Source organism: Mobula birostris, chromosome 15 (genome assembly GCF_030028105.1).
Source record: "Mobula birostris isolate sMobBir1 chromosome 15, sMobBir1.hap1, whole genome shotgun sequence".
Classification (NCBI taxonomy): domain Eukaryota; kingdom Metazoa; phylum Chordata; class Chondrichthyes; order Myliobatiformes; family Myliobatidae; genus Mobula; species Mobula birostris.
This window is the reverse complement of record NC_092384.1, coordinates 541166-554329: the sequence shown is the minus strand read 5'-3', so window position 1 is coordinate 554329 and position 13164 is coordinate 541166.

The window sequence follows — 13164 nt, the reverse complement described above, 5'->3', positions numbered from 1 at the left end:
ACTGCAGATGCAGTATCACTTTACCCTGCCACTTTGTTTTTGGTCCACGTCATCATCATCTCGCTCCTCGCATTAGAGTTAGGGTCTTCAAATTCGACTTCGAGTTAGACTTCGAATTCGACTTTGAGTTCGAGTTCGACTTCGAGTTCGATTTCGACTTCGGGTTCGACTTCGATTTCGACTTCAGGTTCGACTTCGATTTCAACTTCGACTTCGAGTTCGAGTTCGACCTCGCGTTTGAGTTCGAGTTTGCCATCGAGATCGTCTTCGAGTTCAATTTCGACTTCGAATTCTATTTCGACTTGGAGTTCGAGTTCGAGTTCGATTTCGAATTGAAATTTGATGCGAGTTTGCGGGTAGTGGGCAAAATATCCCTCTAGTGTTTGTGGATCTCGTACTGGAGATGCAGTATCACTTTACCCTGCCACTTTGTTTTTGGCCCACGTCATCATCATCTCGGTCCTCGCATTAGAGTTAGGGTCTTCGAGTTTGATATCGAGGTCATCTTCGAGTTCGATTTCGACTTCGACTTCAATTTCGACTTGGAGTTCGAGTTCAAGTTCGACTTCGAATTGGACTTTGATGCGAGTTTGCGGATAGTGGGCAAAATATCCCTCTAGTGTTTGTGGATCTCGTACTGCAGATGCAGTATCATTTTACCCTGCCACTTTGTTTTTGGTCCACGTCATCATCATCTCGCTCCTCGCATTAGAGTTAGGGTCTTCAAATTCGACTTCGAGTTAGACTTCGAATTCGACTTTGAGTTCGAGTTCGACTTCGAGTTCGATTTCGACTTCGGGTTCGACTTCGATTTCGACTTCAGGTTCGACTTCGATTTCAACTTCGACTTCGAGTTCGAGTTCGACCTCGCGTTTGAGTTCGAGTTTGCCATCGAGATCGTCTTCGAGTTCAATTTCGACTTCGAATTCTATTTCGACTTGGAGTTCGAGTTCGAGTTCGATTTCGAATTGAAATTTGATGCGAGTTTGCGGGTAGTGGGCAAAATATCCCTCTAGTGTTTGTGGATCTCGTACTGGAGATGCAGTATCACTTTACCCTGCCACTTTGTTTTTGGCCCACGTCATCATCATCTCGGTCCTCGCATTAGAGTTAGGGTCTTCGAGTTTGATATCGAGGTCATCTTCGAGTTCGATTTCGACTTCGACTTCAATTTCGACTTGGAGTTCGAGTTCAAGTTCGACTTCGAATTGGACTTTGATGCGAGTTTGCGGATAGTGGGCAAAATATCCCTCTAGTGTTTGTGGATCTCGTACTGCAGATGCAGTATCACTTTACCCTGCCACTTTGCTTTTGGCCCACATCATCATCATCTCGGTCCTCGCATTAGGGTTAGGGTCTTCGAGTTTGCCATCGAGTTCATCTTCGAGTTCAATTTCGACTTCGAATTCTATTTCGACTTGGAGTTCGAGTTCGAGTTCGATTTCGAATTGAAATTTGATGCGAGTTTGCGGGTAGTGGGCAAAATATCCCTCTAGTGTTTGTGGATCTCGTACTGGAGATGCAGTATCACTTTACCCTGCCAATTTGTTTTTGGTCCACGTCATCATCATCTCGCTCCTCGCATTAGAGTTAGGGTCTTCAAATTCGACTTCGAGTTAGACTTCGAATTCGACTTTGAGTTCGAGTGCGACTTCGAGTTCGATTTCGACTTCGGGTTCGACTTCGATTTCGACTTCAGGTTCGACTTCGATTTCAACTTCGACTTCGAGTTGGAGTTCGACCTCGCGTTTGAGTTCGAGTTCGACTTCAAGTTCGGCTTCGAGTTGGAGTTCGACTTGGAGTTCAATTTCGAGTCTGAGTTCAAGCTTGACTTCGATTTCGACTTGATACAAATTTGCGGGCAGTTGTCAAAATATCCCTCTAGTGTTTGTGGATCTCGTACTGGAAATGCAGTATCACTTTACCCTGCCACTTTGCTTTTGGCCCACATCATCATCATCTCGGTCCTCGCATTAGGGTTAGGGTCTTCGAGTTTGCCATCGAGTTCATCTTCGAGTTCAATTTCGACTTCGAATTCTATTTCGACTTGGAGTTCGAGTTCGAGTTCGATTTCGAATTGAAATTTGATGCGAGTTTGCGGGTAGTGGGCAAAATATCCCTCTAGTGTTTGTGGATCTCGTACTGGAGATGCAGTATCACTTTACCCTGCCACTTTGTTTTTGGTCCACGTCATCATCATCTCGCTCCTCGCATTAGAGTTAGGGTCTTCAAATTCGACTTCGAGTTAGACTTCGAATTCGACTTTGAGTTCGAGTTCGACTTCGAGTTCGATTTCGACTTCGGGTTCGACTTCGATTTCGACTTCAGGTTCGACTTCGATTTCAACTTCGACTTCGAGTTCGAGTTCGACCTCGCGTTTGAGTTCGAGTTTGCCATCGAGATCGTCTTCGAGTTCAATTTCGACTTCGAATTCTATTTCGACTTGGAGTTCGAGTTCGAGTTCGATTTCGAATTGAAATTTGATGCGAGTTTGCGGGTAGTGGGCAAAATATCCCTCTAGTGTTTGTGGATCTCGTACTGGAGATGCAGTATCACTTTACCCTGCCACTTTGTTTTTGGCCCACGTCATCATCATCTTGGTCCTCGCATTAGAGTTAGGGTCTTCGAGTTTGATATCGAGGACATCTTCGAGTTCGATTTCGACTTCAACTTCGATTTCGACTTGGAGTTCGAGTTCAAGTTCGACTTCGAATTGGACTTTGATGCGAGTTTGCGGATAGTGGGCAAAATATCCCTCTAGTGTTTGTGGATCTCGTACTGCAGATGCAGTATCACTTTACCCTGCCACTTTGTTTTTGGCCCACGTCATCATCATCTCGGTCCTCGCATTAGAGTTAGGGTCTTCGAGTTTGATATCGAGGTCATCTTCGAGTTCGATTTCGACTTCGACTTCAATTTCGACTTGGAGTTCGAGTTCAAGTTCGACTTCGAATTGGACTTTGATGCGAGTTTGCGGATAGTGGGCAAAATATCCCTCTAGTGTTTGTGGATCTCGTACTGGAGATGCAGTATCACTTTACCCTGCCACTTTGTTTTTGGTCCACGTCATCATCATCTCGCTCCTCGCATTAGAGTTAGGGTCTTCAAATTCGACTTCGAGTTAGACTTCGAATTCGACTTTGAGTTCGAGTTCGACTTCGAGTTCGATTTCGACTTCGGGTTCGACTTCGATTTCGACTTCAGGTTCGACTTCGATTTCAACTTCGACTTCGAGTTCGAGTTCGACCTCGCGTTTGAGTTCGAGTTTGCCATCGAGATCGTCTTCGAGTTCAATTTCGACTTCGAATTCTATTTCGACTTGGAGTTCGAGTTCGAGTTCGATTTCGAATTGAAATTTGATGCGAGTTTGCGGGTAGTGGGCAAAATATCCCTCTAGTGTTTGTGGATCTCGTACTGGAGATGCAGTATCACTTTACCCTGCCACTTTGTTTTTGGCCCACGTCATCATCATCTTGGTCCTCGCATTAGAGTTAGGGTCTTCGAGTTTGATATCGAGGACATCTTCGAGTTCGATTTCGACTTCAACTTCGATTTCGACTTGGAGTTCGAGTTCAAGTTCGACTTCGAATTGGACTTTGATGCGAGTTTGCGGATAGTGGGCAAAATATCCCTCTAGTGTTTGTGGATCTCGTACTGCAGATGCAGTATCACTTTACCCTGCCACTTTGTTTTTGGCCCACGTCATCATCATCTCGGTCCTCGCATTAGAGTTAGGGTCTTCGAGTTTGATATCGAGGTCATCTTCGAGTTCGATTTCGACTTCGACTTCAATTTCGACTTGGAGTTCGAGTTCAAGTTCGACTTCGAATTGGACTTTGATGCGAGTTTGCGGATAGTGGGCAAAATATCCCTCTAGTGTTTGTGGATCAAGTACTGCAGATGCAGTATCACTTTACCCTGCCACTTTGTTTTTGGTCCACGTCATCATCATCTCGCTCCTCGCATTAGAGTTAGGGTCTTCAAATTCGACTTCGAGTTAGACTTCGAATTCGACTTTGAGTTCGAGTTCGACTTCGAGTTCGATTTCGACTTCGGGTTCGACTTCGATTTCGACTTCAGGTTCGACTTCGATTTCAACTTCGAATTCGAGTTCGAGTTCGACCTCGCGTTTGAGTTCGAGTTTGCCATCGAGATCGTCTTCGAGTTCAATTTCGACTTCGAATCCTATTTCGACTTGGAGTTCGAGTTCGAGTTCGATTTCGAATTGAAATTTGATGCGAGTTTGCGGGTAGTGGGCAAAATATCCCTCTAGTGTTTGTGGATCTCGTACTGGAGATGCAGTATCACTTTACCCTGCCACTTTGTTTTTGGCCCACGTCATCATCATCTCGCTCCTCGCATTAGAGTTAGGGTCTTCAAATTCGACTTCGAGTTAGACTTCGAATTCGACTTTGAGTTCGAGTTCGACTTCGAGTTCGATTTCGACTTCGGGTTCGACTTCGATTTCGACTTCAGGTTCGACTTCGATTTCAACTTCGAATTCGAGTTCGAGTTCGACCTCGCGTTTGAGTTCGAGTTCGACTTCAAGTTCGGCTTCGAGTTGGAGTTCGACTTGGAGTTCAATTTCGAGTCTGAGTTCAAGCTTGACTTCGATTTCGACTTGATACAAATTTGCGGGCAGTTGTCAAAATATCCCTCTAGTGTTTGTGGATCTCGTACTGGAAATGCAGTATCACTTTACCCTGCCACTTTGCTTTTGGCCCACATCATCATCTTCTCGGTCCTCGCATTAGGGTTAGGGTCTTCGAGTTTGCCATCGAGTTCATCTTCGAGTTCAATTTCGACTTCGAATTCTATTTCGACTTGGAGTTCGAGTTCGAGTTCGATTTCGAATTGAAATTTGATGCGAGTTTGCGGGTAGTGGGCAAAATATCCCTCTAGTGTTTGTGGATCTCGTACTGGAGATGCAGTATCACTTTACCCTGCCACTTTGTTTTTGGTCCACGTCATCATCATCTCGCTCCTCGCATTAGAGTTAGGGTCTTCAAATTCGACTTCGAGTTAGACTTCGAATTCGACTTTGAGTTCGAGTTCGACTTCGAGTTCGATTTCGACTTCAGGTTCGACTTCGATTTCGACTTCAGGTTCGACTTCGATTTCAACTTCGACTTCGAGTTCGAGTTCGACCTCGCGTTTGAGTTCGAGTTTGCCATCGAGATCGTCTTCGAGTTCAATTTCGACTTCGAATTCTATTTCGACTTGGAGTTCGAGTTCGAGTTCGATTTCGAATTGAAATTTGATGCGAGTTTGCGGGTAGTGGGCAAAATATCCCTCTAGTGTTTGTGGATCTCGTACTGGAGATGCAGTATCACTTTACCCTGCCACTTTGTTTTTGGCCCACGTCATCATCATCTTGGTCCTCGCATTAGAGTTAGGGTCTTCGAGTTTGATATCGAGGACATCTTCGAGTTCGATTTCGACTTCAACTTCGATTTCGACTTGGAGTTCGAGTTCAAGTTCGACTTCGAATTGGACTTTGATGCGAGTTTGCGGATAGTGGGCAAAATATCCCTCTAGTGTTTGTGGATCTCGTACTGCAGATGCAGTATCACTTTACCCTGCCACTTTGTTTTTGGCCCACGTCATCATCATCTCGGTCCTCGCATTAGAGTTAGGGTCTTCGAGTTTGATATCGAGGTCATCTTCGAGTTCGATTTCGACTTCGACTTCAATTTCGACTTGGAGTTCGAGTTCAAGTTCGACTTCGAATTGGACTTTGATGCGAGTTTGCGGATAGTGGGCAAAATATCCCTCTAGTGTTTGTGGATCTCGTACTGGAGATGCAGTATCACTTTACCCTGCCACTTTGTTTTTGGTCCACGTCATCATCATCTCGCTCCTCGCATTAGAGTTAGGGTCTTCAAATTCGACTTCGAGTTAGACTTCGAATTCGACTTTGAGTTCGAGTTCGACTTCGAGTTCGATTTCGACTTCGGGTTCGACTTCGATTTCGACTTCAGGTTCGACTTCGATTTCAACTTCGAATTCGAGTTCGAGTTCGACCTCGCGTTTGAGTTCGAGTTTGCCATCGAGATCGTCTTCGAGTTCAATTTCGACTTCGAATCCTATTTCGACTTGGAGTTCGAGTTCGAGTTCGATTTCGAATTGAAATTTGATGCGAGTTTGCGGGTAGTGGGCAAAATATCCCTCTAGTGTTTGTGGATCTCGTACTGGAGATGCAGTATCACTTTACCCTGCCACTTTGTTTTTGGCCCACGTCATCATCATCTCGCTCCTCGCATTAGAGTTAGGGTCTTCAAATTCGACTTCGAGTTAGACTTCGAATTCGACTTTGAGTTCGAGTTCGACTTCGAGTTCGATTTCGACTTCGGGTTCGACTTCGATTTCGACTTCAGGTTCGACTTCGATTTCAACTTCGAATTCGAGTTCGAGTTCGACCTCGCGTTTGAGTTCGAGTTCGACTTCAAGTTCGGCTTCGAGTTGGAGTTCGACTTGGAGTTCAATTTCGAGTCTGAGTTCAAGCTTGACTTCGATTTCGACTTGATACAAATTTGCGGGCAGTTGTCAAAATATCCCTCTAGTGTTTGTGGATCTCGTACTGGAAATGCAGTATCACTTTACCCTGCCACTTTGCTTTTGGCCCACATCATCATCTTCTCGGTCCTCGCATTAGGGTTAGGGTCTTCGAGTTTGCCATCGAGTTCATCTTCGAGTTCAATTTCGACTTCGAATTCTATTTCGACTTGGAGTTCGAGTTCGAGTTCGATTTCGAATTGAAATTTGATGCGAGTTTGCGGGTAGTGGGCAAAATATCCCTCTAGTGTTTGTGGATCTCGTACTGGAGATGCAGTATCACTTTACCCTGCCACTTTGTTTTTGGTCCACGTCATCATCATCTCGCTCCTCGCATTAGAGTTAGGGTCTTCAAATTCGACTTCGAGTTAGACTTCGAATTCGACTTTGAGTTCGAGTTCGACTTCGAGTTCGATTTCGACTTCAGGTTCGACTTCGATTTCGACTTCAGGTTCGACTTCGATTTCAACTTCGACTTCGAGTTCGAGTTCGACCTCGCGTTTGAGTTCGAGTTTGCCATCGAGATCGTCTTCGAGTTCAATTTCGACTTCGAATTCTATTTCGACTTGGAGTTCGAGTTCGAGTTCGATTTCGAATTGAAATTTGATGCGAGTTTGCGGGTAGTGGGCAAAATATCCCTCTAGTGTTTGTGGATCTCGTACTGGAGATGCAGTATCACTTTACCCTGCCACTTTGTTTTTGGCCCACGTCATCATCATCTTGGTCCTCGCATTAGAGTTAGGGTCTTCGAGTTTGATATCGAGGACATCTTCGAGTTCGATTTCGACTTCAACTTCGATTTCGACTTGGAGTTCGAGTTCAAGTTCGACTTCGAATTGGACTTTGATGCGAGTTTGCGGATAGTGGGCAAAATATCCCTCTAGTGTTTGTGGATCTCGTACTGCAGATGCAGTATCACTTTACCCTGCCACTTTGTTTTTGGCCCACGTCATCATCATCTCGGTCCTCGCATTAGAGTTAGGGTCTTCGAGTTTGATATCGAGGTCATCTTCGAGTTCGATTTCGACTTCGACTTCAATTTCGACTTGGAGTTCGAGTTCAAGTTCGACTTCGAATTGGACTTTGATGCGAGTTTGCGGATAGTGGGCAAAATATCCCTCTAGTGTTTGTGGATCTCGTACTGGAGATGCAGTATCACTTTACCCTGCCACTTTGTTTTTGGTCCACGTCATCATCATCTCGCTCCTCGCATTAGAGTTAGGGTCTTCAAATTCGACTTCGAGTTAGACTTCGAATTCGACTTTGAGTTCGAGTTCGACTTCGAGTTCGATTTCGACTTCGGGTTCGACTTCGATTTCGACTTCAGGTTCGACTTCGATTTCAACTTCGAATTCGAGTACGAGTTCGACCTCGCGTTTGAGTTCGAGTTTGCCATCGAGATCGTCTTCGAGTTCAATTTCGACTTCGAATCCTATTTCGACTTGGAGTTCGAGTTCGAGTTCGATTTCGAATTGAAATTTGATGCGAGTTTGCGGGTAGTGGGCAAAATATCCCTCTAGTGTTTGTGGATCTCGTACTGGAGATGCAGTATCACTTTACCCTGCCACTTTGTTTTTGGCCCACGTCATCATCATCTCGCTGCTCGCATTAGAGTTAGGGTCTTCAAATTCGACTTCGAGTTAGACTTCGAATTCGACTTTGAGTTCGAGTTCGACTTCGAGTTCGATTTCGACTTCGGATTCGACTTCGATTTCGACTTCAGGTTCGACTTCGATTTCAACTTCGAATTCGAGTTCGAGTTCGACCTCGCGTTTGAGTTCGAGTTCGACTTCAAGTTCGGCTTCGAGTTGGAGTTCGACTTGGAGTTCAATTTCGAGTCTGAGTTCAAGCTTGACTTCGATTTCGACTTGATACAAATTTGCGGGCAGTTGTCAAAATATCCCTCTAGTGTTTGTGGATCTCGTACTGGAAATGCAGTATCACTTTACCCTGCCACTTTGCTTTTGGCCCACATCATCATCTTCTCGGTCCTCGCATTAGGGTTAGGGTCTTCGAGTTTGCCATCGAGTTCATCTTCGAGTTCAATTTCGACTTCGAATTCTATTTCGACTTGGAGTTCGAGTTCGAGTTCGATTTCGAATTGAAATTTGATGCGAGTTTGCGGGTAGTGGGCAAAATATCCCTCTAGTGTTTGTGGATCTCGTACTGGAGATGCAGTATCACTTTACCCTGCCACTTTGTTTTTGGTCCACGTCATCATCATCTCGCTCCTCGCATTAGAGTTAGGGTCTTCAAATTCGACTTCGAGTTAGACTTCGAATTCGACTTTGAGTTCGAGTTCGACTTCGAGTTCGATTTCGACTTCGGGTTCGACTTCGATTTCGACTTCAGGTTCGACTTCGATTTCAACTTCGACTTCGAGTTCGAGTTCGACCTCGCGTTTGAGTTCGAGTTTGCCATCGAGATCGTCTTCGAGTTCAATTTCGACTTCGAATTCTATTTCGACTTGGAGTTCGAGTTCGAGTTCGATTTCGAATTGAAATTTGATGCGAGTTTGCGGGTAGTGGGCAAAATATCCCTCTAGTGTTTGTGGATCTCGTACTGGAGATGCAGTATCACTTTACCCTGCCACTTTGTTTTTGGCCCACGTCATCATCATCTTGGTCCTCGCATTAGAGTTAGGGTCTTCGAGTTTGATATCGAGGACATCTTCGAGTTCGATTTCGACTTCAACTTCGATTTCGACTTGGAGTTCGAGTTCAAGTTCGACTTCGAATTGGACTTTGATGCGAGTTTGCGGATAGTGGGCAAAATATCCCTCTAGTGTTTGTGGATCTCGTACTGCAGATGCAGTATCACTTTACCCTGCCACTTTGTTTTTGGCCCACGTCATCATCATCTCGGTCCTCGCATTAGAGTTAGGGTCTTCGAGTTTGATATCGAGGTCATCTTCGAGTTCGATTTCGACTTCGACTTCAATTTCGACTTGGAGTTCGAGTTCAAGTTCGACTTCGAATTGGACTTTGATGCGAGTTTGCGGATAGTGGGCAAAATATCCCTCTAGTGTTTGTGGATCTCGTACTGGAGATGCAGTATCACTTTACCCTGCCACTTTGTTTTTGGTCCACGTCATCATCATCTCGCTCCTCGCATTAGAGTTAGGGTCTTCAAATTCGACTTCGAGTTAGACTTCGAATTCGACTTTGAGTTCGAGTTCGACTTCGAGTTCGATTTCGACTTCGGGTTCGACTTCGATTTCGACTTCAGGTTCGACTTCGATTTCAACTTCGAGTTCGAGTTCGAGTTCGACCTCGCGTTTGAGTTCGAGTTTGCCATCGAGATCGTCTTCGAGTTCAATTTCGACTTCGAATTCTATTTCGACTTGGAGTTCGAGTTCGAGTTCGATTTCGAATTGAAATTTGATGCGAGTTTGCGGGTAGTGGGCAAAATATCCCTCTAGTGTTTGTGGATCTCGTACTGGAGATGCAGTATCACTTTACCCTGCCACTTTGTTTTTGGCCCACGTCATCATCATCTTGGTCCTCGCATTAGAGTTAGGGTCTTCGAGTTTGATATCGAGGACATCTTCGAGTTCGATTTCGACTTCAACTTCGATTTCGACTTGGAGTTCGAGTTCAAGTTCGACTTCGAATTGGACTTTGATGCGAGTTTGCGGATAGTGGGCAAAATATCCCTCTGGTGTTTGTGGATCTCGTACTGCAGATGCAGTATCACTTTACCCTGCCACTTTGTTTTTGGCCCACGTCATCATCATCTCGGTCCTCGCATTAGAGTTAGGGTCTTCGAGTTTGATATCGAGGTCATCTTCGAGTTCGATTTCGACTTCGACTTCAATTTCGACTTGGAGTTCGAGTTCAAGTTCGACTTCGAATTGGACTTTGATGCGAGTTTGCGGATAGTGGGCAAAATATCCCTCTAGTGTTTGTGGATCAAGTACTGCAGATGCAGTATCACTTTACCCTGCCACTTTGTTTTTGGTCCACGTCATCATCATCTCGCTCCTCGCATTAGAGTTAGGGTCTTCAAATTCGACTTCGAGTTAGACTTCGAATTCGACTTTGAGTTCGAGTTCGACTTCGAGTTCGATTTCGACTTCGGGTTCGACTTCGATTTCGACTTCAGGTTCGACTTCGATTTCAACTTCGAATTCGAGTTCGAGTTCGACCTCGCGTTTGAGTTCGAGTTTGCCATCGAGATCGTCTTCGAGTTCAATTTCGACTTCGAATCCTATTTCGACTTGGAGTTCGAGTTCGAGTTCGATTTCGAATTGAAATTTGATGCGAGTTTGCGGGTAGTGGGCAAAATATCCCTCTAGTGTTTGTGGATCTCGTACTGGAGATGCAGTATCACTTTACCCTGCCACTTTGTTTTTGGCCCACGTCATCATCATCTTGCTCCTCGCATTAGAGTTAGGGTCTTCAAATTCGACTTCGAGTTAGACTTCGAATTCGACTTTGAGTTCGAGTTCGACTTCGAGTTCGATTTCGACTTCGGGTTCGACTTCGATTTCGACTTCAGGTTCGACTTCGATTTCAACTTCGAATTCGAGTTCGAGTTCGACCTCGCGTTTGAGTTCGAGTTTGCCATCGAGATCGTCTTCGAGTTCAATTTCGACTTCGAATCCTATTTCGACTTGGAGTTCGAGTTCGAGTTCGATTTCGAATTGAAATTTGATGCGAGTTTGCGGGTAGTGGGCAAAATATCCCTCTAGTGTTTGTGGATCTCGTACTGGAGATGCAGTATCACTTTACCCTGCCACTTTGTTTTTGGCCCACGTCATCATCATCTTGCTCCTCGCATTAGAGTTAGGGTCTTCAAATTCGACTTCGAGTTAGACTTCGAATTCGACTTTGAGTTCGAGTTCGACTTCGAGTTCGATTTCGACTTCGGGTTCGACTTCGATTTCGACTTCAGGTTCGACTTCGATTTCAACTTCGAATTCGAGTTCGAGTTCGACCTCGCGTTTGAGTTCGAGTTTGCCATCGAGATCGTCTTCGAGTTCAATTTCGACTTCGAATCCTATTTCGACTTGGAGTTCGAGTTCGAGTTCGATTTCGAATTGAAATTTGATGCGAGTTTGCGGGTAGTGGGCAAAATATCCCTCTAGTGTTTGTGGATCTCGTACTGGAGATGCAGTATCACTTTACCCTGCCACTTTGTTTTTGGCCCACGTCATCATCATCTCGGTCCTCGCATTAGAGTTAGGGTCTTCGAGTTTGATATCGAGGTCATCTTCGAGTTCGATTTCGACTTCGACTTCAATTTCGACTTGGAGTTCGAGTTCAAGTTCGACTTCGAATTGGACTTTGATGCGAGTTTGCGGATAGTGGGCAAAATATCCCTCTAGTGTTTGCGGATCTCGTACTGCAGATGCCGTATCACTTTACCCTGCCACTTTGTTTTTGGTCCACGTCATCATCATCTCGCTCCTCGCATTAGAGTTAGGGTCTTCAAATTCGACTTCGAGTTAGACTTCGAATTCGACTTTGAGTTCGAGTTCGACTTCGAGTTCGATTTCCACTTCAGGTTCGACTTCGATTTCGACTTCAGGTTCGACTTCGATTTCAACTTCGACTTCGAGTTGGAGTTCGACCTCGAGTTTGAGTTCGAGTTCGACTTCAAGTTCGGCTTCGAGTTGGAGTTCGACTTGGAGTTCAATTTCGAGTCTGAGTTCAAGCTTGACTTCGATTTCGACTTGATACAAATTTGCGGGCAGTTGTCAAAATATCCCTCTAGTGTTTGTGGATCTCGTACTGGAAATGCAGTATCACTTTACCCTGCCACTTTGTTTTTGGCCCACATCATCATCATCTCGGTCCTCGCATTAGGGTTAGGGTCTTCGAGTTTGCCATCGAGTTCATCTTCGAGTTCAATTTCGACTTCGAATTCTATTTTGACTTGGAGTTCGAGTTCGAGTTCGACTTCGAATTGGACTTTGATGCGAGTTTGCGGATAGTGGGCAAAATATCCCTCTAGTGTTTGTGGATCTCGCACTGCAGATGCAGTATCACTTTACCCTGCCACTTTGTTTTTGGCCCACGTCATCATCATCTCGGTCCTCGCATTAGAGTTAGGGTCTTCGAGTTTGATATCGAGGTCATCTTCGAGTTCGATTTCGACTTCGACTTCAATTGCGACTTGGAGTTCGAGTTCAAGTTCGACTTCGAATTGGACTTTGATGCGAGTTTGCGGATAGTGGGCAAAATATCCCTCTAGTGTTTGCGGATCTCGTACTGCAGATGCAGTATCACTTTACCCTGCCACTTTGTTTTTGGTCCACGTCATCATCATCTCGCTCCTCGCAGTAGAGTTAGGGTCTTCAAATTCGACTTCGAGTTAGACTTCGAATTCGACTTTGAGTTCGAGTTCGACTTCGAGTTCGATTTCGACTTCGGGTTCGACTTCGATTTCGACTTCAGGTTCGACTTCGATTTCAACTTCGACTTCGAGTTCGAGTTCGACTTCGCGTTTGAGTTCGAGTTTGCCATCGAGATCGTCTTCGAGTTCAATTTCGACTTCGAATTCTATTTCGACTTGGAGTTCGAGTTCGAGTTCGATTTCGAATTGAAATTTGATGCGAGTTTGCGGGTAGTGGGCAAAATATCCCTCTAGTGTTTGTGGATCTCG